This window comes from Panthera onca, chromosome D1 (genome assembly GCF_046562875.1).
Source record: "Panthera onca isolate mPanOnc1 chromosome D1, mPanOnc1 haplotype 2, whole genome shotgun sequence".
Classification (NCBI taxonomy): Eukaryota; Metazoa; Chordata; class Mammalia; order Carnivora; family Felidae; genus Panthera; species Panthera onca.
The window spans coordinates 21140340-21165646 of NC_138348.1; the positions used below are offsets into that span (position 1 = coordinate 21140340).

The window sequence follows — 25307 nt, forward strand, 5'->3', positions numbered from 1 at the left end:
ATCAAAAGGCAGATTGAAACTGGTAATAGTTGATATAATGTGATCTTTGATACTGTGTCATCTACAGAAAGTGTTGGTTTGAAAGTCACGGTTACATACTAAGTTTTCAGATCTTTTTTGTGTGTTTCAATACATCACTTGTTCTGAACATATAGACTTGAAAGTATCTGTGTATTTTTTCTTTGTCCAGTTTTTTATAATTACAAAAATAAAAATAGAACACTATGCAATTTTTCTAAAAGAAAAATAAACCATCTAACCCCCTACCAACTAATACAACTCTACTTCCAGTTAAGCTTCTTCCCTTTCTTATCTTTGCCCACATGGATAGGTGTTCTACATCACTGAATGACAGCAAACATATTTCTTTATTTTTTTTAATGTTTCTTTGTTTTTGAGAGAGAGGGAGACAGAGTGCAAGACGGTGAGGGGCAGAGAGAGGAGACACAGAATCTGAAGCAGGCTCCAGGCTCTGAGCTGTCAGCACAGAGCCCATCACAGGGCTCAAACCCACCAACCATGAGATCATGAGCTGAGCTGAATTTAGACGCTCACTGACTGAGCCACACAGGTGCCCCTGAATCACAACAAATATTTTGTGTTCTGTCTTGTTTCATCTCACATTGCATGACCTGTGTTAGACACCAAAATATCAGGGTGGATCATACATGTTCTCCAATGTCATTAAGATTTATAACTTTATTTTGAATGGTCATAAAATGTACATAAAATATCATAGTCTCACTAAAAGTTTTAACAGTACCCCTATTTTTTGGATATTTATCTTTGCTCCAATTTTCTACTATTTTAGATAATGCCACAAATGCTTTCTTTCCCCCACCCCCCTTCAAATTAGTTCTTGACAAATCACAGGATGAAAGAGTGTGGTTCTTTCATGGCCTTGAATATCTATGAATCATGTCAGTTTGCAATGTTGACAGCCAAGTCCAAGTGTACTCCAAGCAGATAGATGTTATATTTTTAATGCATTTGTTATTGTAATCACTGAAACTGTAGGGCTAATTTAGTGTTGTAAGAGGGATTGTTATAGTCAGACCTTAGCCTACTTAGAATTGCTAAGAATTATATTCCTTTAGTCATTGCTACATTAATGATTAAAAACATTTTTAACTTCATAGACTATGCATTATGATTCAATTACCCTTATCCTTGTTAATTCTGTTCCTCTGCTATAATAGTTATATTGGGATATATTATGAAACTTGTAGAACCATAAATAGTCATGGATCATATTGTATTCTGAAGAGTGAGTTCTGTTAGAACATAAATCCAAACAAAAAGTGAAACAAGCACATTGTAACAATAAGGAAAGGGGACAATATTATATAATAATTTTTTTCCTCTGAAAATCCTTCTACTTTTAACATTCTTAGAAATGAAAATATATTATGTTTTAATGATCCAATGGAAATACATCTTTAAGATAAATCATTTTGCCATTCATTTACTCCTAAACAATCATTGTTTTCCTAGAAAATACATCTAGTGTAGAGATGAATGAAATTACAGGTCAGAGTTGGCCAATCTCAAATCACAGGCAGAGTGAGCCATTGAGAAACCCAAGCCTCACCTCTTTTTTTTTTTTTTTTGGTGTGTGTGAAGTTGTTTTTTCTCAGGCTCTGTGACCTGGTTTCTTGAGACCAGGCCCTTTGTTTTTTTCTTCAAGTGATTTTTGTTTTTGAGGCTTAAATATTGGACCAGAGCCTAGAAAATGTGGGTGTGACCAGTACATTCTCTCTTTAGAGATAAATTAGTAGTTTACTTCAGTATAATATGAGCACTAAGAATAACTCCAAATAGAGTATTCAAGTTGGCCTGGGTTTAGTCTTTTACTCCACCTTGAAGGTTTTGAAAATTGAATATCTGCGTCCCTATTCTATTCAGGGAGGACATCTCGCTATAATAGTGAAGACACTAAGTTTAACTGGCTCTCATTTTACAAGGCCCAAAATGTGTGTGTGTGTGTGCACATGCATGTGTGTGTTCATGTGTTTGTATGTTTAATAACATTAGTGAAGTTTTCAAATTATAAATTACTATGTGCTTATTATAAAAATGTAATATTAAACTGTACAGAGAATAAAGTGGAAGTTTTCTGGTCCTTTGCTTCGCACCACAGTTAATCAACATTAATAATTCTATGTACATTGTTCTAAAGATGTACTATGTGTATATGTCAACACAACTTTGGTGTATCATACAGTCATGTGCTTTTCTTCCATTCAGTAATATTCCATAGAACATCATTAGTACCTCATTATAGTAATACAAAGTCATAGCATATAATATTGAAAGCATAGGTAAGTATAAGAAAAAAAAGTACCTGTTTTTACATTACCATAATTTTATTCATTTATATAATTTTAATAACTTTGGGATCATACCATATATATTGTGTTATAATATGATTTTTTTCTCAGTGTATTTTGAACATTTATCACAGGTGTAAATGTTCCTCTATGATGTGAAATATTCTGCTTATTTTAAAGTTATACCTGAATTTATTTAGCTCATCTTCTGTTGTTGGATATTGTTTGTTTTCACTATTTTTTTAAAATAATGTAAGAAATGCTTGCACAAAAAGCTTTATGCATTTGTTTATTGATTTCAAGGTTTCCTAAAATCAAAATTGCTAACTCAGAGCATTTGAAACCTGTTGAAATATTACTAAATGGTACAAAGGATCAGTTGAGATGGCATGTAAACCATGGGATCAGGTGTAATGTTACTGAACCACCAACTGAAGATAAAATGGTTACAATCAACGTAACTCTGGTTAACCACTTGTCAAAATGATTGGTTAAGTTTCTAATGAAATGATATTAAGTATAAAATATACTAAAATATTACATTGTTTATAAAATATTATTTATTTAAAAATATTTATGCCACCTTCTGTGTCATTCTGTGTATCCCCAGGATAGACTAGAGTATGCTATAATAACCTGCACGTCTCAATGACTTAAAAAACAAAGTATCATTTTATTTTGTTTATGTTACCTTTTGCTTTGGTGTTTGTGGTACTCCTCTTCTTTATTTTCACTCCAGGCTGTAGAAGCCATTTTTGTTTGGCTATGACAGGTCTTGTGGCACAGGGAAAAGAGGTGGTGGAACCATAAATACTCTTGAACTTGTGTTCAGAAGAGACACACACTAGTTCTTCCCAACCCATCAGCCAAAGTGAATCAAATTGCCATTCCTCATATCAGAGGGTGGAAAAATAAAATTATTTCACTGTGAGAGGCAATATAAGCTACATGGTGAGTGCTCGCTTCGGCAGCACATATACTAAAATTGGAACGATACAGAGAAGATTAGCATGGCCCCTGCACAAGGATGACATGCAAATTCGTGAAGCGTTCCATATTTTTGAGACTCTTAAAAACTGAGAACAAACTGAGGGTTGATTGGGGGTGGGAGGAAGGGGAGGGTGTGTGATTGGTATTGAAGAGGGCATCTTTTGGGATGAGCATTGGGTGTTGTATGGAAACCAGTTTGACAATAAATTTCATATACTAAAAAAAAATAAGCTACATGGTGAAACACACTATGAACATGGCAGAAATGTTCAATTTTCTCCCATGGAGTAGGAACAAATATTCTGAATCAGAATAGAATCTACCACATCCTGGTTCTGGAAGGGGTCCAAAATTGGGAAGGGACTTTGACCTGTTCCAATGCTATATTGCCATGCTAGTGCAAGCCTCCATTTGTTCCAAAGCCTAACAAGCCTTTGTTGTAGAGGTAATATATGAAATGAATGATTTCATATGAAGAAATCTCTAAGTGTTCAGTATTGAAAGCATGCAACCTTTGTCTTACCCACACGTGTTTTTATAAATTATAACCGCCCCCCCCCCCCGCGTCTTTTTTTCCTGATTGCTACTGTATAAGAAAGCAATCACATTGTAAGAAAGGTTAGCAGGGTAACTCTACTCAAATTAAGGTCTGTACAAAGTCCTGTGTCTATGGTCTGTGTGTGTGTGTGTGTGTGTGTGTGTGTGTGTGTGTGTGTGTGTGTCTAGAAGTGCTCTTTGCAGTTTGGGGAAGAGGGAGACCTCTTATAGAGGTCTGAAATTTTTTATGATGAAAATTCTTCCAGTATTTGTGTTGATTACAAAACCATCTCTTTCTACAAAATCTATTTTCTCTATGTTTCCTTTCTCATTATTAAGAGCAGTTCCAAATAAAACTGTAATCTCTGGCAAAATGTTACAACACTAAATTTTGCAGTTTAAATGTTTCATAGTGTATCAAGAGATTGAATATGACCCAATAATAAATGGACAGAAGAGCTGAGATTCCTGGCATATCTTCAGACACAAAATGGCTTTGTGCCATGAGAACAAAAGTAGAATATCTAGTCATTTGTATATATGGCATGATTGTTGACTCTTAGGTTTTATTTATCACCTTTGTGTGCCTCATATAAAACAGTAATCTATCCAATTCTTGTATCTGAAGTCATTTGTACCTCACATCGTAATCCTCTTTCCTTCCTAGGTGGTAAATCTTATTTCGTGACTCACATTGTGTGGCATGAATACTGGAAAATCTAAAAGACTTTAAATCATGTTTTTAATATGCTTGTACCTTGCTATTGCTACCCATAGAAATTTCCTTTTCTCTTGCACATGGACATGTTTTCATGGAGGTAAATTTATTTTGATTTTAGCTTCATTTCACACATAGTATTGTCGATTACTTTGTTTTCTGCTTGCCAGGTTTTTGCGAAGTTGACATTAAAGGTCTTCCATATCACTTGTCAGGTAAGATAGCAGATACTTTGTTGCTTGGTAGTGCTGGCCCCTATTCTTCTCAGGGTGCAGGGCAAACTAAATTCAGAAACTTCAGTGGCAGAGTCTCCCCATCGTCTAGGTCTGAGGATATTGATGATGCTTCTTTTTTTATTGAATTATACTAAGGCCTTTGTACATTTTAAGCTCTCTCCATGCACTGAGCTCTAAGGTCATGGAAGGGTGAAGATAGCTACAGTAATATAGTTTCCTCCCGGGAGAGAAGCTAATGGGGTAGAAAGAAGGGAGAAAGGAAAGATGTCTCATTAAGCTTGTTCTGCAGGCTAATGTAGACAGCTCTAATAGAAACTTCATTGCTGGTGTTGGAATGTGTTTCAGTGGTTTTCAAGTTCCCTGGCCAGGAATATGAATGAACTTGTAACATATGTTCAGTGGTTTCCCTCCATATGAGTAGTATATATTCAGGAACAAGCACAGTGATGTTCAGTGCTCCCCAGGAAGAATGGAAGCCTTTTGTATATGTCCAGGATGGAGAGCCCTTAGATCATTCTCTCTACATGTCATTTATTCACTGCTATGTCTCAGGAACTTGCTTGACTTACTGCTTATTTCTCTTTGACTTCTCAAAGTGATTATTTTGTAACTGCCAGTACCACAAATTTGTACCGAAGGGCTAAGAATGGCTATAGTTTTCTCCATTTCCAGCTTTTTAACCATTACTCTTCCATCAGTGCATTAGAAATAAAATTCCTTTGAAGCTCATATTATATTAAGTTAATCTCTTTTTCCTCATGTAGGAAATCTTGTTTATTTATTGGCTTCTTTACTGAAGTTTGGTATGAGGCCCATTGTCTCTCTCTGTACCCAGATACCATTCACCATTCTGATCAAACTCACAGAATGTTCACGAAACACACAACACCATGTCTGTATTGTTACTCAATAACCGTTAATATGGTAAGGGAGCTACCAATATATTTTGATGACTCACTGTCATGAAACATAATAAAATATGTGACATAATTTTACTTGTAAAATCTAAACATGTGAATGTAAGAATACAGTTACTATTTTTTTTTTTTTTGTTCTCAATACACCTGATTTTTAAATGTCACTTGTACTCATTTGCTTGTCTTGATTTTATTTCCGGATTTAATACTGTTGTCCAAGCAGAATGCTTCTGAAAAATACCTAGTTCCTTGGTTTCTGTGATGCCATTTATAATCATCCAGTCAGGCTATCATAGCCAAAGACTACAGTCTGGGTGATTTCAACAACAAACATTTATGTTCTCACTACTCTGGAAGTTAGAAGTCCAAGATCAGTGTGCCCTCAGAGTTGGTTTCTGGTAAAGACTCTTTTCCTGGGTTATAGATGGCCATCTTCTTGCAGGATCCCTTTTCTGTTTGTGTGTGGAGAGAGAGAGTGAGAGAGAGAGCGAGAGATTTTGTCTCTTTCTCTTACAAGTACACCACTCCTATCAGATCAGGGTCCCACCCTTTGGACCACATTTTAAACCTTAATCACCTCTCTGGAGGCCCTTTCTCCAAATATAGTCATATTGGGCGTTAAGGCTTAAATATATGGTTGGCAGGGGATGGGGGAGCATAATTCAGTCCAAAGGGCCATTCTTCACAATACAAATTTCTTAACTTCCTGTGAGAGTTTCAGTTCATTATGCTTATTTTAAAAATAGGAAAATGGATTACCTAAATCAGTTAAGGGTTGCTCTTCACTTATGTGTAAGAGATTATATGCATAGTATCTTAGCAGAACAAGGAGTTTAGTTTTCTCAAGTAATAGAAATTCCAAAAATAAGTCCAGACCTGATATAGTGACCAACAAAGTCATCGAGAACTTAAACTCTTGTTCATGTCCAACCAACCATGGTAGTGGAATGGTATTTATTTTCATGGAATCTTATTGGATACAATATTACTATTACATCAGTAGATTACTATTACACTATTACATTATCTACAAATAGAGACTCCTTTATTTCTTCCTTTCTAGCCTGTATATCTCTTATTTCTTTTTCTTGCTATATTGCACTGGCCAAGACTCAAAGTACTATATGAGATCACAGTGGTAAGAGCGCCTCCCTAGTTATTTAAAACAAGCAAAAACTGGGGCGACTGGGTGGCTCAGTTGGTTGAGCGTCCGACTTTGGCTCAGGTCATGATCTCACAGTCCGTGGGTTCGAGCCCCGCGTCGGGCTCTGTGCTGACCGCTCAGAGCCTGGAGCCTGTTTCAGATTCTGTGTCTCCTTCTCTCTCTGCCCCTCCCCCACTTGCACTCTGTCTCTCTCTGTCTCAAAAATAAACATTTAAAAAAAAATAAAATAAGCAAAAACTAATTTGAATCTGTTACTTTGATTCTGAATTTGCCATTACTAAGCTATTCTTTTTCCCTTTGGGATCCAAATATATGAAATTTGGCTTATTGAACCAAAAACTTAAGAAATCCATTATCTCTGCATTGCTACTATTTGTGTTTACTTCTCCAGGTATCACTGAGTAAAAAGGCATTGTTTTTCATTGGCACTGAGGTCACAGTGGTGAGACAGATAGATTAAAAACAAACAAACAAAACAAAATGACAAAACCAATAAAAAAAAAAAAAACCAGTGGTGAGAGTGATTAACCCAGATTAACCCCAATTCTCCTCTATTTCTAACTTTCTGAGAGTTTCATCATATGTATGGATTTTGTCAAATATATTTTTCTAAAGTAATTGATATGATTATGTGATTGTTCTTCCAAGGCCTATTAATATGATAGATTATATTGTTTTTTTAATATTAAGCCAGTCTTGAATCCCTAGAATATAGCCTACTTGGTCATAGCATAAAAGTATTTTATATATTGCTAATTTCTATTAGCTAATCTTTTTCAAAGGATTTTTTGCATCTACATTCATGAATGATATTGATTTATAGTTTTTTTGTTTTGTTTGCCAACTGTGTTTGTCAGGTATCAATGTAATACTGACCTCAGAGAATGATGTGAGAAGTATTCTATCCTCTACTACTTTCTTAAGGAGTTTGTGTAGAATGAATGGAAATTGTTCTTTAAAGTTCTCTTAGACTTTCCATCGATACTACTCCAAGGATTTTTTTCTTTTTAAGGATTTTTTATATTTTGATTTCAATGTCTTTGTAGTTATAAGGCTATTCAAATTATATATTTCATAATTGGTGATTTATTTTGGATTGTGCACTTGAAGGAATTGATCTATTTTATCTAATTAAATATTTATCTGTGTAGAATTGTTTATTCTCTTAATATCCCTGTAATGTCAACATGGTCTGTAATGATATTCACTCCTTATTCCTGACATTGGCAATTTGTGTCTTCATTTTTCAGTTTGGCTGGAGGTTTGTCAATTTTACTGATCTTTTAAAATAACCAGTTTTCTGTTTCATTGGTGTTGTATATTTTTCTGTTTTTAAGTTCATTGATGTATGTTCTTATCTTTATTATGTCCTCCCTCCTACTTTGTTTTGGTTCATTTTTCTTTTTCTTCTAATTTCTTTATTTTTTTAAATTTTTTATGTTTTATTTTATATTTGAGAGAAAGAGATACAGAGCACGATCAGGGGAGGGGCAGAAAGATGGAGACAGAATCTGAAGCAGGCTCGAGTCTGAGCTTGTCAGCACAGAGCCCGACCTGGGGCTTGAACTCTCGAACCGCACATGAGATCATGACCTAAGTCGAAGTCGAAAGCTTAACTGACTGAGCCACCCCGGTGCCCCATTTTTCTTCTCATTTCTTAAGGTGGGAACTTATATTATTAATTGAGATTTTTTGTTTCCTCATATAAGTATATAGTGATATAAACTTCCCTCTTAGACTTGTTTTCACTATGTTTTACAAATTTTGATATTTTGTTTGTCATTATCATGTGGATAAATGTACTTTTGGTCTCCATTGAGCAATACGTAACTTTGCCACTTGTATTATTTAGAAGTGTGTTGCTTAGGGGCGCCTGGGTGGCTCAGTTGCTTAAGCATCTGACTTCGGTTCAGGTCATGATCTCATGGTTTGTGTGTTCGAGCCCTGCATTGGGCTCTTTGCTCACAACTCATAGCCTGGAGCCTGCTTCAGATTCTGTGTCTCCTTCTCTCTCTTGGCCCCTCACCTTCCCATGCTCTGTCTCTTTTTAAGACTTGGAAGCTTTTCTGGTGTCTCTCTGTTATCAATTTTTAGTTTGATTCCATTATGATCAGATAATACACTATGCATAATTTCAATATCTTTGAACTTCTCACAATTTATTTTATGGTTCACAATATGGCCTCTCTTGGTAAATCATTCATTAAACTTTAAGGAATGTATATTCTGCTGCTGTTGCGGAGAGTGGACTATAAATGGTGATTAGATCCTGTCTGAAGGTGGTATTGTTGAGTTCTTCTGTATCTTTGCTGATTTTATATCTAGTTGTTCTCTCAATTGTTGAGAAATAGATTTTGAAATGTCTAAGTATAACGTTTCATTTGTGTATTTCTCCTATCTGTTCTATCAGTCTTTGCTCACATATTTCAGAGCTCTGTGTTTGAGGCATGATTCCTATGTGTTCTTTGTAAATTGACCTTGAAAATCACTTAAATTCTTTTAGTTCCAGCTTCCTCTTCAATGAAAGAACAATGATGGAAAGAAACATACTTAAATCACAGGGTTACTGAGAGAATCAAAAGATGTGAAAATATGGTCTGAATTGTAATGTGTTAGATTTAGTGTCTAGAGGTAGTGTTATCAAATGGGGAGGGGAGATAATATTATTAATAACAAAATAATATCTTTATCTCTCTTAAGAGAAATAAAGTCTGTGCCCTATTATTCCCCCACCTAGAAATATAACACATTTTCATTAATTTATTGGGAGTCCAAAATATACATAAAAATATTAGTGAATGTCCTTTTACCATATTAGGTGAAAAACGAGATTAATAGAAGAAAGGTCCTATACTTAAACCATGGAGCACTTAGGGATTTGAGATGTTATAACACAGAGAAAATATTTTCAGTGTAACATTTGAATTTAAGAACACAGACTAGAATTGAAAACTCAAATGTATTCTAAAGTCAGTATTTATCAGAAATGAGTATAGTTGGCCATATGTATATATGAATGAATGAATGGATTATTAAATGAAAGTAACAATGACTTCTGGTCGGTGTAAATAGTAATTTATATTCAGCCCCTCTTTTTAACATTTAATAGTGACTTCAGAGAACCATGGGGAACATTAAAAGGGAGACTACTGCTAAATGATGCAACTACTGAAATGTAATGCCCTCAGAGAATGCAGGTCCAGTATGACAGGCAGAATTATTAAATGTCCCACATGATTCCCACCTTCTGATACAGGTCTCCTGTGTAATCTTGGGAACGGGTTATCTTGAACTGTGATGGGATCTCAACCTGTGATTAGGTTATGTTATACAACAAGGTTGAGGGAAGTTTGCGGGTGCAATTAAGATTCCTAATCAATTGAGTTAATCAAAATGGAGATTAACCTGGGTGTGCTTGATCTAGTCAAGTGAACTCTTTAAGGGAAGGTTTATGCTATCCCCTAAAGAGATTCAAAGCAGGAGACACACTCTCCTGCTGACCTTGAAGAAGGAAGCCAACATGAGTTCTACAGCTACTAGTAAATGAATTCTGCTAATGGGAGTGTAACCTTAGAAGAAGACCCCAAGTCTCTGATAAGACCCCCATATCTCACTACCATTTTGATTTCAGCCTTGTCAAACCCCCCAAAAAGAATCATGTGCAGATTTCTGACATACAGAATTTGTGATATTGTTCAGATATTTGACTGGAGATAATACTTTGTGATGGAAGCTCAACCGTTTATTAGGATGAAATATCTTGAAACAATGTGTTTACTAACTGGTGATATAATTTGGAGAAAGGATTGTTTTACCCTAATCCTAGTTTCCTTCCCTATCTCCCTTCAACCTCTCTCTTAACCTGTTGACTTTCTTTGCTGAACTCCCAAATTTTCCACCTTATGAGGCCTGTATACTCTCTATCCCCAGTTCTTGAATCAATTCGTATCCAGCCAGGCAGTCTGAGAACCTCATTTCTAGCCAGTGTCATTTCTAGCCAGTGTATAGGGACACTAGCTCTTTTTCTTCTAGTGTGTGAGAGTTTATGAGCTGGAATCATATTAATGCTTTGACACAAATAAAGGCTAAAATGAAAACTAGACCTTGTCAAGCCTTGGTTCTTACTCTCTATCCTTGAATCCAATGTATTTCCTTTAGACAACTATGATATGTTTCAGTCATTCATTTGCCTACATGCTTACTGACTATTGCCTCCTCGTAGCTTGTAATCTCCATGAAGACAAAGACTGTGTCCCTTTTGTTATATGAATAACTAGAGCCAAGGAAAGAACTTGGCACAGAGTAGATTAATAAAGATTTTTTTCAATGAATACCCCGTCATTTAATGTGCCTGGTATGTGTTCTGGACTTCCTTCCTCTGTTGCGTTCTCCCCCGTGTAATCAAAAGGTTGCTGAACAAGTACAAATCATAGCCTGAGGCTTAAGGTATTTATAATTTAGCTGAAGTGAAAGGGAAGTCATTAATAAGAGCCATTCAAAAAACCAGAAAGATACATACAGCACTGAGAATGAGTACTAATGAGCCAGGGGAAGGATTTATTCATGTGGTTTGAAGAAATCGGGGACAGCTTCATACACAGGGAGGAAAATATGCACTCCTAGAATATTAGGTCAAGGTTTAGGAAGAAAGAAATATCTGGAGTAGAAGAGATGACCTTATCAGTTGATTCACAAAAGGTTTACAGTAGGTTATACTTTCCTCAGCATGTGTATTTATGCTGACTTTATTATTGTTATTGCTGCAAATAGTTTCTAGATAGTTGTGGCTATATGAAAATCTAGTCAGACATTTGTGAGGATAATGTTCTATTGCAAAAAAAAAAAAAAGAACCAAATATCCCTATGGTTTTCATATGTAAGTCCATTTCAGACCTTTGCTTTTCATCTTTGGAACTAAACATAGCCTTTTTCACCACCACCCCCCCACACACATATACACTGCACACAAACACCACTCCACTGTCTTGTGTTTGGGTGTGACTTGAGGATTCTGTCCTGTATAAAAAACACAAATATACACTAAGTACCAATATGATTTTCCTTGATGTCATTCTGTTTATGTAATAACCAGACCATGACCAACTTCTTTAATGAGATTTAATGAGATCCATTGGCTTGGTTTAGACTTATCAGAACCAATGATATTTAATATTAATGAAAATTGTTAGGTTTTATTTCCTGTCATTAATTTAATTCTCATTTTGTTGTTACCACTGCTCGTAGAACAAAGGAAAATCCATCAAAATATCAATTATCAGTGTTTTAAGCCTCTACCGACATCTAGTAAATAAAATACGTAAGTTTTATTTTACCTTGTGCTAGTTTATTTTACTATCAGAACTTGGGTATGGATTTTCTAACTGATGTGATCATCTCCATTCTTTCTTTGTTAAGGAACAGGACCTTTTCTAATTTCTAGAGCCATACCGCACAGACACACACACACACACACGCAGAGTTAATAATGGAAAAGAGTAATGAGAGTTATAGAAGTAAAGTAGTTTTAACCCACTAGGCCAGGATGGCACCCAGTCTTTATTTGTACCAACCCTATCAGAGCTCTTACTGGAAGATGAAAAATATAACCCAGGGAGTCTCTGAGGAGGATCATCCTTGTAAGCATATATATTCCTTCTGTTTGATTATCTGTGCTTGGTCAGTCTAGTGCTCAATTGTCTTATTTTCAAGTATAAAAATAAATATATTTCATATCCATTAAAAGGAAGTCTTCATTATCTTTTTGTGATTTAACTCAATTTCAAATTTAGCAGTTAAGTTAAAACTAAACCAAATAATATTAAGGAATATTTCTTTATTTTTTATGAAGTATACAATTTTTAGAAACACTTCCATAGACTAAGAAAAAGAGAAGTAGTGTGGGATGGGAGAAAGTGATGCAAAATGGGAATCTGGACACATGAGGGCAACTCAACTGTTCCTTGCAACTATGCCTCTTGCTCTTCAAAAGAAATTGACCATGTGATGATTGAGCTACAGAGGATCTGTTGCATGGTTTGCTCCCTCTGTGATAACAGAGTACAAACATGCATGGACATTTATCAGCAAAGAGATAAGTAAAATGGGAAAATCTGCAAGAAACTCAGCATCTCCCACTTGGGAACCATGTCTCTCTTGTAGGACAATCTTCTCCAATCTCCTCCCCATAGAATATGTCACTTCATCCTCTGGATCTCAAGCATGTTATTATTGTCGTTCTTATTTTATTGTGTTCAATGTATTTGTCCACCTGTCTGTGTTCCCTACTGGACTGTTAGCTCATTGAAAGATAGGATAGAGTCTGATTAATTTTTAACATCAGTATCTTTATTTGTTCTTTTTTTATTAAGTATAACATTTTAATTTAATTTAATTTTTTTACATTTATTTATTTTTAAATATAATTTATTGTCAAATTGGTTTCCATGTAACACCCAGTGCTCATCCCAATAGGTGCCCTCCTCAATGCCCATCACCCACTTTCCCCTCTCTCCCACCCCCCATCAATCCTCAGTTTGTTCTCAGTGTTTAAGAGTTTCTTATGGTTTACCTCCTTCCCTTGCTGTACCTTTTTTCCCCCCTTCCCCTCCCCACTGGTCTTCTGTTTATTTTCTCAGGATCCACATATGAATGAAAACATATGGTATCTGTCTTTCTCTGCCTGACTTATTTTACTTAATAGTCTCTAGTTCCATCCACATTGCCACAAATGGCCAGATTTTATTCTTTCTCGTTGCCAAGTAGTATTCCATTGTATATATAAACCACATCTTCTTTATCTATTCATCAGTTGATGGACATTTTTAGGCTCTTTACATAATTTGGCTATTATTTAAAGTGTTGCTATAAACATTGGGGTACAAGTGCTCCTATCCATCAGCAGTCCTGTATTCCGTGGGTAAATTCCTAGCAGTGCTATTGCTGGGTTGTACGGTATATCAGTATCTTTCTTAGAATCAATCTCAACAGTAGACATTTCAAAATAAATTGTACTTGTTGAGAGGTGACACTACTGATCTACTTCTAGTAGTCTGTGAATTAAAGTTTCTGTTTTACCCATTTTCATTCATAAAGATATACATGTGCAGATTGATGGATGGGTGGATGAATGGATAGATGGATCCAAAGATAGATTGAATCTAGATGAGGCTCACTGGGTGATGTCTGCATGCCAGACATTGTGGTAGGTATTTGAGTTAAATCAGACGATGTAATTATTTTTCCTGTGGCCTCTTGCATTTGTTCAACATAAGCTCCAAAGTATAACCTGACATTTGGGAAAGAAATACCCTCCCTTTTAGGGGGAACTTATTAAAGCTCAAATCCCCTGTCTTGGCCATGAGTTCACACTAACCGAATTGACTTATCTAGACATTTGAAATATTTTGTGTTTTAGTGCTATTTTCAGGTATACTAAAAAAAAAAAAAAAAGAAATGAAGTACATCAATTGCTGTTTCTAACAAATAGTGTTGGGGGGAAATAAATGGTTTTAATAAATTGTAACTAAGGTTGGTGTTCAACTAACACATATCCAAAACCCTTCCCCAGGAATTCAGTCACACACCTTGAACTGACCTAAAAGCTCTTTATGGTATTGACAGATTAATTGTAATGAGGAGAATTTAATACAGAATAAAAATGTAACTGTCTATGGGGAGGGCTGCTGGAGACAAGTGCCTGGAGCAGAGAGGCTGGACAATGAATTTTCAACGTGGATAATGAAGTGTGGTGTCAGCGGAAGTCAGTGGTAATTAGCAATATGTATAATAGGATGAGCTTGGGTAAGCTTGTCATCTCAAACTTCCAAGTGACCAGCAGCACAGGTGAAAGGTGAAGTGCATAAATGTCATTCTTACCCTTTGATAGGAAAAAAATATAATTGTGAAAGATGTGGTGAGAATCTATGAAGCAGCATGAGGAGAACCTTTGGAACACAGAACATTCACTGCTTTCATTTGTGTATTCATTTCTTATATAAAATGTGCTTTCACAGAACTGTTTCCATAGTTATAGCAATCTCCATCTTTTTTGTATTCCTGATTGTTTTATCATTGTATAGATAATTTGAGTACATTTAGTAAACTTGGGAAGAACAGAATAGAAAGTAAAAATCCCTCCAGTTAAAGATAGATAATTATTGTTAATATTTTGGCATATTTTCCACTAGGCAGTTTTTACGTGAAATTTACTAACAGTTGTACTCATACCATATTTACAATTTTATCTGATTTTCCATCTAACATTTCAGCAGTTTTGAGCAGTTAGCAGCAATGTTATAACCATAGCTAATTTTCACTGTGGTTACTCTCATCTAAGCACCGTATGTATTATGATTCAATTACTACAACAACCCTAAGAGGCAGATACTGTTATTATCTTCACTTTAAAAGGCGGGGGTGGGGGAATTGAGGCCTTGAGAAGGTATCTTTCTCAGTGTCACACGGATAAAAAATACCAGATTTGGTAGTTTATACCAAACAGTCCAATTCCAAAATCCCTGATCTCTTACCTTGTACATTAGATCAGAGTTCAGCAGACTTTTTCTGTAAATATTTGAGGCTTTGTAGATCTTATGGTGTCTGTCTTAACTACATTATGCTATTTAAGAAAGATGATTACAGATGAGATATAAATGAACATACAATATGTATATGAACATTTCTGTGCCGCAATAAAATTTTATGGATGTTGTAACTTTGATTTTGCTATAGTTTTCATCGGTCACAAAATAATATTTTTAAATGTTTTTTTTTTTACCATTTAAAAATGTAAAAACTATTTTTAACTTGAGACCTAAACAAAACCAGGGTGCTGATATTAGTTTGTGGATACTTTCATTAGATTCATTGATGCATTATTCACCATCAGGAGCATCTCGAGTGCTTGAATATTTAGGTTGTTTCAAACGTAATTTTTTTTTCAAAGACAAATTGACCAAGTTAAATGGTGCTATGATGAATATCTTTGTGCATAAAACTTTTACTATTTTTATAATATTTTCTTATATATATACTTTTTTTAAAATTTAATTACCTGGAGCTCATCACAAATATACTTCTCAATCCCCATTACCTGTTTCACCTATTCCCCCACCCACCTCCCCTCTGGTAACTATCAGTTTGTTTTCTGTAGTGAAGAGTCTGTTTCTTGGTTTATCTCTCTCTTTTTTCCCTTTGATCAACTGTTTTGTTACTTAAATACCACACATGAATGAGATAACATGATTTTTATCTTTCTGTACTTATTTTGCTTAGTATTATACTCTCTAGCTCCATCTATGTCATTGCAAATGGCAAGAGTTTATTCTTTTTTATGACTGAATAACATTCCATATGCATTAAAATATGGATTGATGAATTTATAAAGAAATTATACATATATATGTATTTTTTTCATGTATGGTCCTTATGTTGAGGTGCATCCTCTAAATATACTTGGTTGAGTATTTTTGTCTTGAATGGATGATGTACTTTGTCAAATGCTTTTTCTGTGTCTATTGAAATGATCATATGGTTTTTATCCTTTCTTTTATTGATGTAATGCATCATTTTGATTGATTTGTAAATATTGAGCCACCCTTGCAATCCAAGAATAAATTCCACTTGATCATGGTGAATTATGTTTTTGATGTGTTGGATTCAGTTTGCTGGTATTTTGTTGAGGGTTTTTGCATCAAGGTTCCTCACAAATACTGGCTTATAGTTCTTTCTTTTTTTTTGTGGTGTCTTTTTCTGGTTTTGGAATCAGGGTAATGCTAGCCTCATAGAATGACCGGAAATTTTCCTTCCCTTGCTCTTCTTTGGAACAGTTTGAGAAGAGTAAGTATTAACTCTTGCTTAGAAAAGATGGGTAAAATTTGCCTGTGAAGCCATTTGGTCCTGGACTTTTGTTTTTGGGTATTTTTTTTAAATTCAATTTCTCTGCTAGTAATTGGACTGTCCCATTTATTATTATATAGTGTCCTTCTTTGTCTCTTGGTACAGTCTGTTGTAAGGTCTATTTTGTCTGATACAAGACTTGCTACTTCAGCTTTCTTTTGACATCTATTTTCATGGTGGATGTTTTTCCATCTCACACTTTCAATGTGCAGCTGTCTTTAGGTAAAATGAGTCACTTCTAGTCAGCATATAGGTAGATCTTGCTTTTTTTTTTTTTTTTTTAAACGTTAATTTATTTTTGAGACAGAGAGAGACAGAGCATGAACGGGGGAGGGTCAGAGAGAGGGAGACACAGAATCCGAAACAGGCTCCAGGCCCCGAGCTGTCAGCACAGGGCCCGACGCGGGGCTTGAACCCACCAACCGCGAGATCATGACCTGAGCCGAAGTCGGACGCTCAACCGACTGAGCCACCCAGGCGCCCCAGGTAGATCTTGCTTTTTACCCATTCTGTTACCCTATGTGTTTTGATTGGAACATTTAGTCCATTTACATTCAAAGTAATTGCAGATAGATATGTGTTTATTGCCATTTTATTACTGGTGTTGTGGTTGTTTTTGAAGATTTTATCTGACCTTGTCTTTCTCTCTTACATGTTTTGCTCTTTGAACCCATTATTTACACATCTCTTCACATTTTAGGTTAATGGTGTCATATTTTACCTCCTTTAATTTCGTGAACTCCTTGACTGATTTTTTTACAGAAATCATTTGTTTTTGCTGCTTTTTGGTTTTTGCTTTCCACCCAACGAGTCCTCTTTAATATTTCTTGCAGGGTTGATTTAGTGGTCATGAGCTCCTTTTGTTTTTTGGGGGGTGGATGTTTATCTCTCCTTCTATTTTGAATGATAGTCTTGCTGAATAGAGTATTCTCGGCTGCAGATTTTTCCCATTCAGCAATTTGAATAGATCATGCACTTATTTCTGTCTTGGAAAGTTTCCACTGAAAACTCCCTTGATAGGTTTATGGTGTTTCCTTTGTATGTGACTGTCTTCTTTTATATTGCTGCTTTATTTTTTTTTTTATATCAGTATTCTTTTTTTGTAATTTTAATTACAACATGTTTTGATGTGGATCTGCTTTTGTTGATTTTGTTGGGGGTTCTCTGTACCTCCTGGATCTGGTATCTGTTTTCTTCCTCAGATCAGGGAAGTTTTCAACATTTATTTCTTGAAATAAATTCTGTGCCCCTTTTCTTTCTTTGTTTCTTTCTTTTCTTTTCTTTTCTTTCTTTCTCTCTCTCTCTCTGTCTCTCCTTCTCTCTCTCTCATCTTTCCTCTCTCCTCCTCCTCCTTCCTCTTCCCCTTCTTCCCTTAACTTTCCTTTCCCTTCTTCTCTTTCTTCTTCTAATAATTCTTCTTCTCCTTCACCTCATCCTTCTTCTCCCTTGACTTTTTCTTCAAATGTAAATGAATGCTATGATGTGTCATGAAGCCCCTGAGCTCCATAATCTATTCTTATTTTGAATAATTCTTTTTTTATCACTTTCATTCAGCTTGATTACTTTCCATTACTCTGTGTTTTAGGTTATTAATTCATTCCTGTGCTTCTTCCATCCTGCTGTTCATTCTATCAGTCATGTTTCTCATTTCATTAATTTAGCCCTGTATCTCTGCTATGTCATTCTTTATCTCTGTATTAATGGTCTCACTGATATCCTTGGTTCTTTTCTAAGTGTAGTGAGTATCCTTATGATCGTTGCTTTAAATTCTCCATCAGTCATGTTACTTATATCAGTTTTGCTTAGATCTCTGGCTGTGGTCTTGTCCTGTTCTTTAATTTGGGCTACATTCCTCTGTCTTCTCATATTTTCTATGTCTCTGTGCATGCTTCCCTTTGTTAGGAAAGTCAGCTATATCCTCTGCCTTTGAGGGAACTTGCTTTGTGAAAAAGAAGTCCTATAGTGCCCTGTAGTGTAGTGCAGTGTAGAGTAGTATCTCCTTTTCTTCAGGGCCTGGCATTTCTGGGAGGGTCTCCATTGTGCTTTGTGCACTCCCCTGTTGTGTCCTGGTTACTTTATTCTTTAGGCCTGTCATCTGTAAAGGCTCCCTATGATGGTTGTGGAAAGTGTTTGTTTTGTGGCCTGATTGTGGCATGATTTAACTAGGTTTGCTCTGGTCTTCTTGTGAAATGAGCCCTGTCAGTGCTGCCACTAGAACCCAGGCTTCCCAAAACTAATGGGTCAGTAGATGAGGTGTTGTTAGTGGTTTGGACTGGCATTGGTATGGAGAGGCCCACCATGGTGGGACTGGAGCAAGTGTGACTGAAAAGGTCAGTTCTTCCAGAGCATCTGGAAGCGGGGGAGTTGTGGGGGGTCTCGGTGTAAGCAAGTTAGGTAGGAAATGTAAGCACTGTGCTGGTTACCACAGATAGCTCAGTGTTTATACTGAGGAGCGTGGGAGGGAAATGGCACCTGCCAGTTCCTCTGTTCTTGGTGGACTCTCTCCATGAACTCTGCCTGTCTGGGAAACACTCTGAAATAAGCAACTAACTTCCCTGCTGTGTTCCTCAGGCATTCTTTAGATGGCTGTTTCCACACTGTGTCTACGAGCCATTTACCCTGCCTTTTCTCCAAGAGCCATCTCAGTGTCCTTGGAGCTCTCCTAGAGTCAAGCATACTGACGTCTAAAACTCCAGAATTTAAGCCCCACTGGTGGCATCAACTCAAGAAATTTGGGCCCTCTCTCTTTCTAAGCCAATTGCTATTGGGATTCATTTCCCCCATGCATTCTCCTGTTTACTCTTTTATCTTTCACCCTTCTCTGTGACCACAGCTCCCTCACCGCCACAGTGGCCAAAATATGTTTCTCTCCCAAGCTACATCTCCACACTTCCTACTTTCCTCGATGTGGCCTCTTCTCTACTTTAGTTGTGGAATTTGTTCTGCCAACCTTCATATTCATTTCTGAGATATTTAGGATGATTTTATAGTTATTTAGTTGTTTTTATGGGAAAAGGCAATCCTCGGGTCCTCCTGTTCTGCCATCCCCTTTCCTTCCTTGTAGGTGTGTACTCCCTTAAGCTATATTCCCAGAAGGATATGCTCAAAGGATATGAATACCTCTATTACTCTTTAATTTTACTACAAAACAAGTAGTTATCAGAGATATACAACATATACTTGTATAGCTGTTCCAAAAAGATAGCATATTTTGTTGTTGCTGTAGTTGAACAGATATTGAAATGATATATTTGAAATCATGGAAAACAAATTTTTTTTTAATATAAGGTAACCACATTAAAGATGAGTTAAGTCAGGCCAGTGTTTTCCTTAATAATATTTAAGAAAATCCACCTGAGAAATTTTCCAAAATTTCTATTATCTCAGAGTGCTCTATCCATATTGCATCTGAATATAACAAACAATTGGTGAGTGAGGAATTAGAAATAAAACTGTAAATTTAATTGAGTATTCTTTAATTTTATCCATGCAAACACTTTTTTTTTCCCTGTTGGCTTTTATTTGATTTTTCTTGGAAACTGGATTGATAGAAGGATGTCTGTTTTCTTATTTATTTTTTAAAGCATTAAATAGTTTGTATTTTATAGTTTTAATTAAATAACATAGACGTGAAGTCAGAGGATGCTAAAATTTCTTTTAAAGTCCTGGAAGTGGAGTGGTTTTCCCGGTGGCAATTGATGTGTATGCCACTAGATGGTGATGGAGCTAGCAGTCATTTTGCCCTCCCCTTTTATAAACTAAATACTTTTTTCTTAATTTTGAGATATAATTGACATAACATTATATTAGTATTGCTTTTCAATTTTTCAATAGATCCTTTTTTAGTGAGAGAGAGAGAGAGAGAGAGAGAGAGAGCAAGCATGGGCAGGGTATAGAGAGACAAAGAGGGAGAGAGAGAATTCCAAGTAGGCTCCATGCTCTCAGTGCAGAGTCCTACCCGGGCTTGAAGTCACAAACCTGGAGATCATGACCTGAGCCAAAATCAAGAGTCAGCCACTTAACCAATTGAGCCATCCAGACACTCCATTATTGCTTTTAAAAGTGAGTGAAAATGAAAAAACAGACTAAATGCTGCCCTACTGGACAGTGGCTGTCATTGTTTCAGGAGGCAGAATTGTATCTAATTAGTTGGCCCCTATGGAAGCCTAGGATTCAGATACCAATATCTGTTTCTTCATTTCCTCTTAGAGGCCATATGTATTGACGCAACATTGTGCCCTAAATGGGCTCCTGCAGTCCCTTGGTCATTGCTGCTAAATGTACGGAGAGGTCAGGAACCAAGTGGAGAAAGGCCTAGGCAAACTGATCCACACCATGGGACAAATAACCCAAGCTTCCATATACCTATTAGGAGTATTATCTCCACATAAAGATGCGGATTTGTGAAGTAATGAGTATGTGTTTGTTCTTAGGCTTCGAGAAGCTGGCCCTTCCCCTACTTGAATTTATGGATGCAGGCACAATAATGAAGCCAGAAGACTTTAAATCATAAGTGCAGTTCTGATGTTTAAAGGGGGTATTTTAAACTCAACAGGGATTTCCTTCTACATTCTCCAATACCTAAGTGATGAATTTAATTGGTTGATATCTTTTGAAAGAATTTCCTTTCTTCTTTATAACCATATTATTTCACATGGGAAATTAATCTCCCTTGTATCCCAAAAGAACTGATTTTTTTTTTTACTTTTCAGAGCATACTTAAAGTCTCAGTCCAGTGGCTAGAGTTATATATTTTACAAAATTACCAAGGGAAAGAAAGGGGGCTTTCTCTAACCATGTCAGTCCACTTAGATTTCACATATGCCCCAGTTTCTTTGAAGTTGACATATCTTTTTGAGCATGATATATTCTTGGCTGAAAATTTCCTTTTACATGACCACTCTACCTCCTCTCCAACTACCTGTTAAACAAATATCCATCAAGTCCTTTGAGAAGATTTTTAAGAACCTCATTCCATCTTTAGGAAATAGAATGACTTACAAAATGGTCTATTATAATATTTATATTATGTTGCTTGAAGGGTTTTAATTAGTTTATTTTTTTGTATTTTCAGCCCTTGTGTGTGTGTGTGTGTGTGTGTGTTTTATTTTGTTTTGTTTGTATTTTGTGATTCCTAAAACTAAAGTCTGTTGGAGTGGCTTATTCTGTGGTGCCATTAATTGAACCAGTAATTCTTGATCCAAGCTGAATATGGGTATCATGTAGAAAATTATTTAAAATGCCAGTGGCTAGGTGATTCTGATGTGAGGCAGGTTTGAGAACCTCTGACCTCAGCCATAGTCAAGAGGCATGCTTATAGATCCAGCTGTGAAATTCTTCTCTGACATAATCATGCCATTATTTTTTCTACTCCATTGACAATCCAAGTGTATCATTTTTGAGACTCATCTCCAGTCCTGTTTGACGTTCTGCCCATTTCTAACGGAAGACTGAGCGCTGTGCAGTCTATTTCCAGAGCTGCCATGAATATTTATACATTGCCTGCATCTTTACAAATTAGAGAACAGCAAGATGAATGAGAGTAGTGAATCAGAGAAGACACACAGTGTGATGCGGGCAGAAATTTACTATCTCATTTCTATTTAAAACCTGATGACTCAGAGATGGAGGCAGTTCGCTTCCATTTCAGTAAATTCCTTAATGCTCTCCAGCATGGCACTTTGGATTTTAGCACTACTGGGGGTGCCTTGATTTATTCCTAGGAAGAATGTATGTGTATGTGAGCATATGCATGCATGTACGTGAAGGTTTGTAGTTAAGTAAGATTCTTTTAAAATATAATAGAAAAAACAAAGAAATTAAGCTAATTGTTAATTATTTTTGTTAAGCCTCATTATCTATGTTGCCTTGGTGATGGGGATGTACCTCCGACCCCTAATGCATAATTCTTAAGTCTGACAAAATGCTATTTGTTTCTAAATTGACTTTTAATGTCTTTGGTTTGCATTTTCTCCACTTAGTTAGCTTTCCAACAATTATTCATTATATTTTCTTGCCTTTCCATCTTTCTCATGCTCAAGATCAAAATAGATTTTTACAGGAGACAAGTGTCAAGATTTATTGTGGTAATGTAACGATTTGACACTTCTGTACTAGAAGGGCACAGAAACAACAATAATATGCATCCTTTTATCTTAGCCTTTGATTATCTGGCAAATATGGGACCATTTAAAAATTGCACATTATAGCATAAAGTAAGAAAAATTTGTCCATTATGATATTCAGATGCCTGTATCATAAACACAATGGTGAATGCAACATAATTTCATCAGGCACAAGGCACACAGTGCGTTGAGCATGGCTTGTGGCATAAAGTCATAATTCGATATTATTAATTTCAGACTTATACTAAGAGACATAAACAAGAATAATGAAGGTAGGATTGTAAATTAGTCTTCTGGGTTAATAGATACTTAATTCCAAAATTTCCTATTTCACTCCTCACTTTTGACTATTTGGGCAGTTAAAATCTTCTTATATGGTTGTGTAAGAGCTGGGGATGCACTTATTCACTTTTGTCCATGCTGTCTATACGTCTTTGCCACACTCACTAGATGATGAAGTCTGACTCACATGGTGAAAACTTGGAAGTCTCCTATTCTTTCAAAACTAGCCAGTACATTAAGCATTTATTCATCAATCAAGTAAGTATTGTGTCCATACTTTATATTAAGCCCTATACTAAGCATTGAAGTTGTTTTTTACTTATCAGGAGCTCACAGTCTATTAAATTAAAACATATTATCAAATATTCACTGAAAACCATTGTAAGTGCTAGGCTGTTGAGGCATTGGAAATTAATGACAGACTTAAATAGAGAAACCAGTATTAAACTGAGGGGTCAGACAAAAGTGAGTCTTCTCTGATGAAATAATATTTGAGATTTGAAGGATTCTAATAAACATGTTTTTGTCAGAAAGGATGAAGGGGTTAAATTATGGCCAGTTGTATTTTCTATAGCAAGGGTCCTGGTGTTCTACGGGCAACATTTTACTCATTTTATGTTAGTAATTAAAGATATTTGTTGTATTTCTGGTGTCCAGGGAGCCAGGTGGTCATTAACGTTTTGAGCCAAGCACTCATATGACAAAAAGGGAAATGACAGAGGTCTGGTGCCATGGAATCAAAGGCTGAGGTGAGCATTTTTGTGCTCATCTTATTGAGGACATGCTCTCAGGGAAAACGGGAGTGAGGGAAGTCACATGAGACAGAGAAAAAAGAGATAAAGTTGTGGTTGAGCTTTAGACTGGTGGAAAGTCTTGTGCTTGAATTACACCACAAAAAAGATAAGGGGCACAGAAGCTACCTCCTAATACCCATCTCAAGTAGCCATTACCTGTGTATCTGTTTTTGTATATGTGTGTGGAGTGGGGGCATGGCAGTGTTCCTGTAGCCTCCCAGAAAGGTGGCTTCCTTTGGTCAGAGAATCCTTTTAGAAAACAAACATACAAACAAACAAACAAACAAACAGAAAAGAGAGCTGCTATCAGACAGCTGATAAAGGAGATCCAAGTGGGACACCAACAGCTTGGACTTCCACATTGATTCCCTTGGACCAGTAGCAGGATCGCCTGGAGAATGGGAATGAGATTTCCAGATCCCTGCTGAAACCCACTGAGTCAAACTTGGGGGATGGAGCCCGGCAATCTGCACTCTAACAATCCTTTCAAGTGATTCTGGGATACCTTCAAGTTTGAGAACCATTGTACTGCAGGAAGTATTTAAATGTAGACAGGTGCATGGGTGGCATAGTCAGTTAAGCGTCCAACTTTGGCTCAGGTCATGATCTCACGTTCTGTGAGTTCAAGTCCCGCGTCAAGCTCTGTGCTGACAACTTGAGCCTGGAGCCTACTTTGTATTCTCTGTCTCCCTTTCTCTCCCTTTTCCCCTCCCCTGCTCACACCCTGTCTCTCTCCCAAAAACAAATAAACATTAAACAAAATTTAATTAATAAAATAAAATGTCAGGTAGAAAGCTCACACTCCATATTAAAACTTAACCTTTGATTATCAATAAAGGGAGACAATAGAAGCCAAATTTCTAGTTCTCTAAAAAAAAATTCATATAATTATGGGCAGCATCTTAAACATCACAAATTAATTTGGAGGTATGGGATTATCCCTTGCATTGTCTCTTGACCTTTGATATACCCTGAAGCTTAGCTGAGTCATCAGTATCTGGGCTCATACCCCGGACCCAGCTGTTGGTGAACAAAGCAGCTATAAGGATTATCAACATAGGATGAAAACGGCAATGTAAGGCTAATAAATTTTGTATCTTTGCTTTTGACTGCCAGTGTGGAAATATATTTTCTAATATTTTATGCTTCCTAGAAGTTCTAGAGGATATTTGAAAAGAAATGATATACCTAGATATTGGTTCGTAAAGTTGTGTGTGCATTTTGGAGTGATTCTTTAAATTGAGTGTAACTGCAGGTGGTATTTAATTTCTAGATCAGTCAGTACAGAAAATTCACATAATTTAATGACTGCACAG

At 36.1% G+C, this 25307-nt stretch overlaps 1 protein-coding gene and 1 non-coding gene across 4 annotated transcripts in view; both read left to right on the forward strand.

The window, feature by feature from the left end:
- The window catches only part of LRRC4C (leucine rich repeat containing 4C), a 1194683-nt gene that overhangs the window by 154922 nt on the left and 1014454 nt on the right, over positions 1–25307 (forward strand). The gene's annotated exons all lie outside the window — the stretch shown is intronic.
- Positions 3286–3392, forward strand: LOC132662694 (U6 spliceosomal RNA). The gene has a single exon (XR_009602694.1). It is a non-coding gene; the product is annotated as a U6 spliceosomal RNA (small nuclear RNA).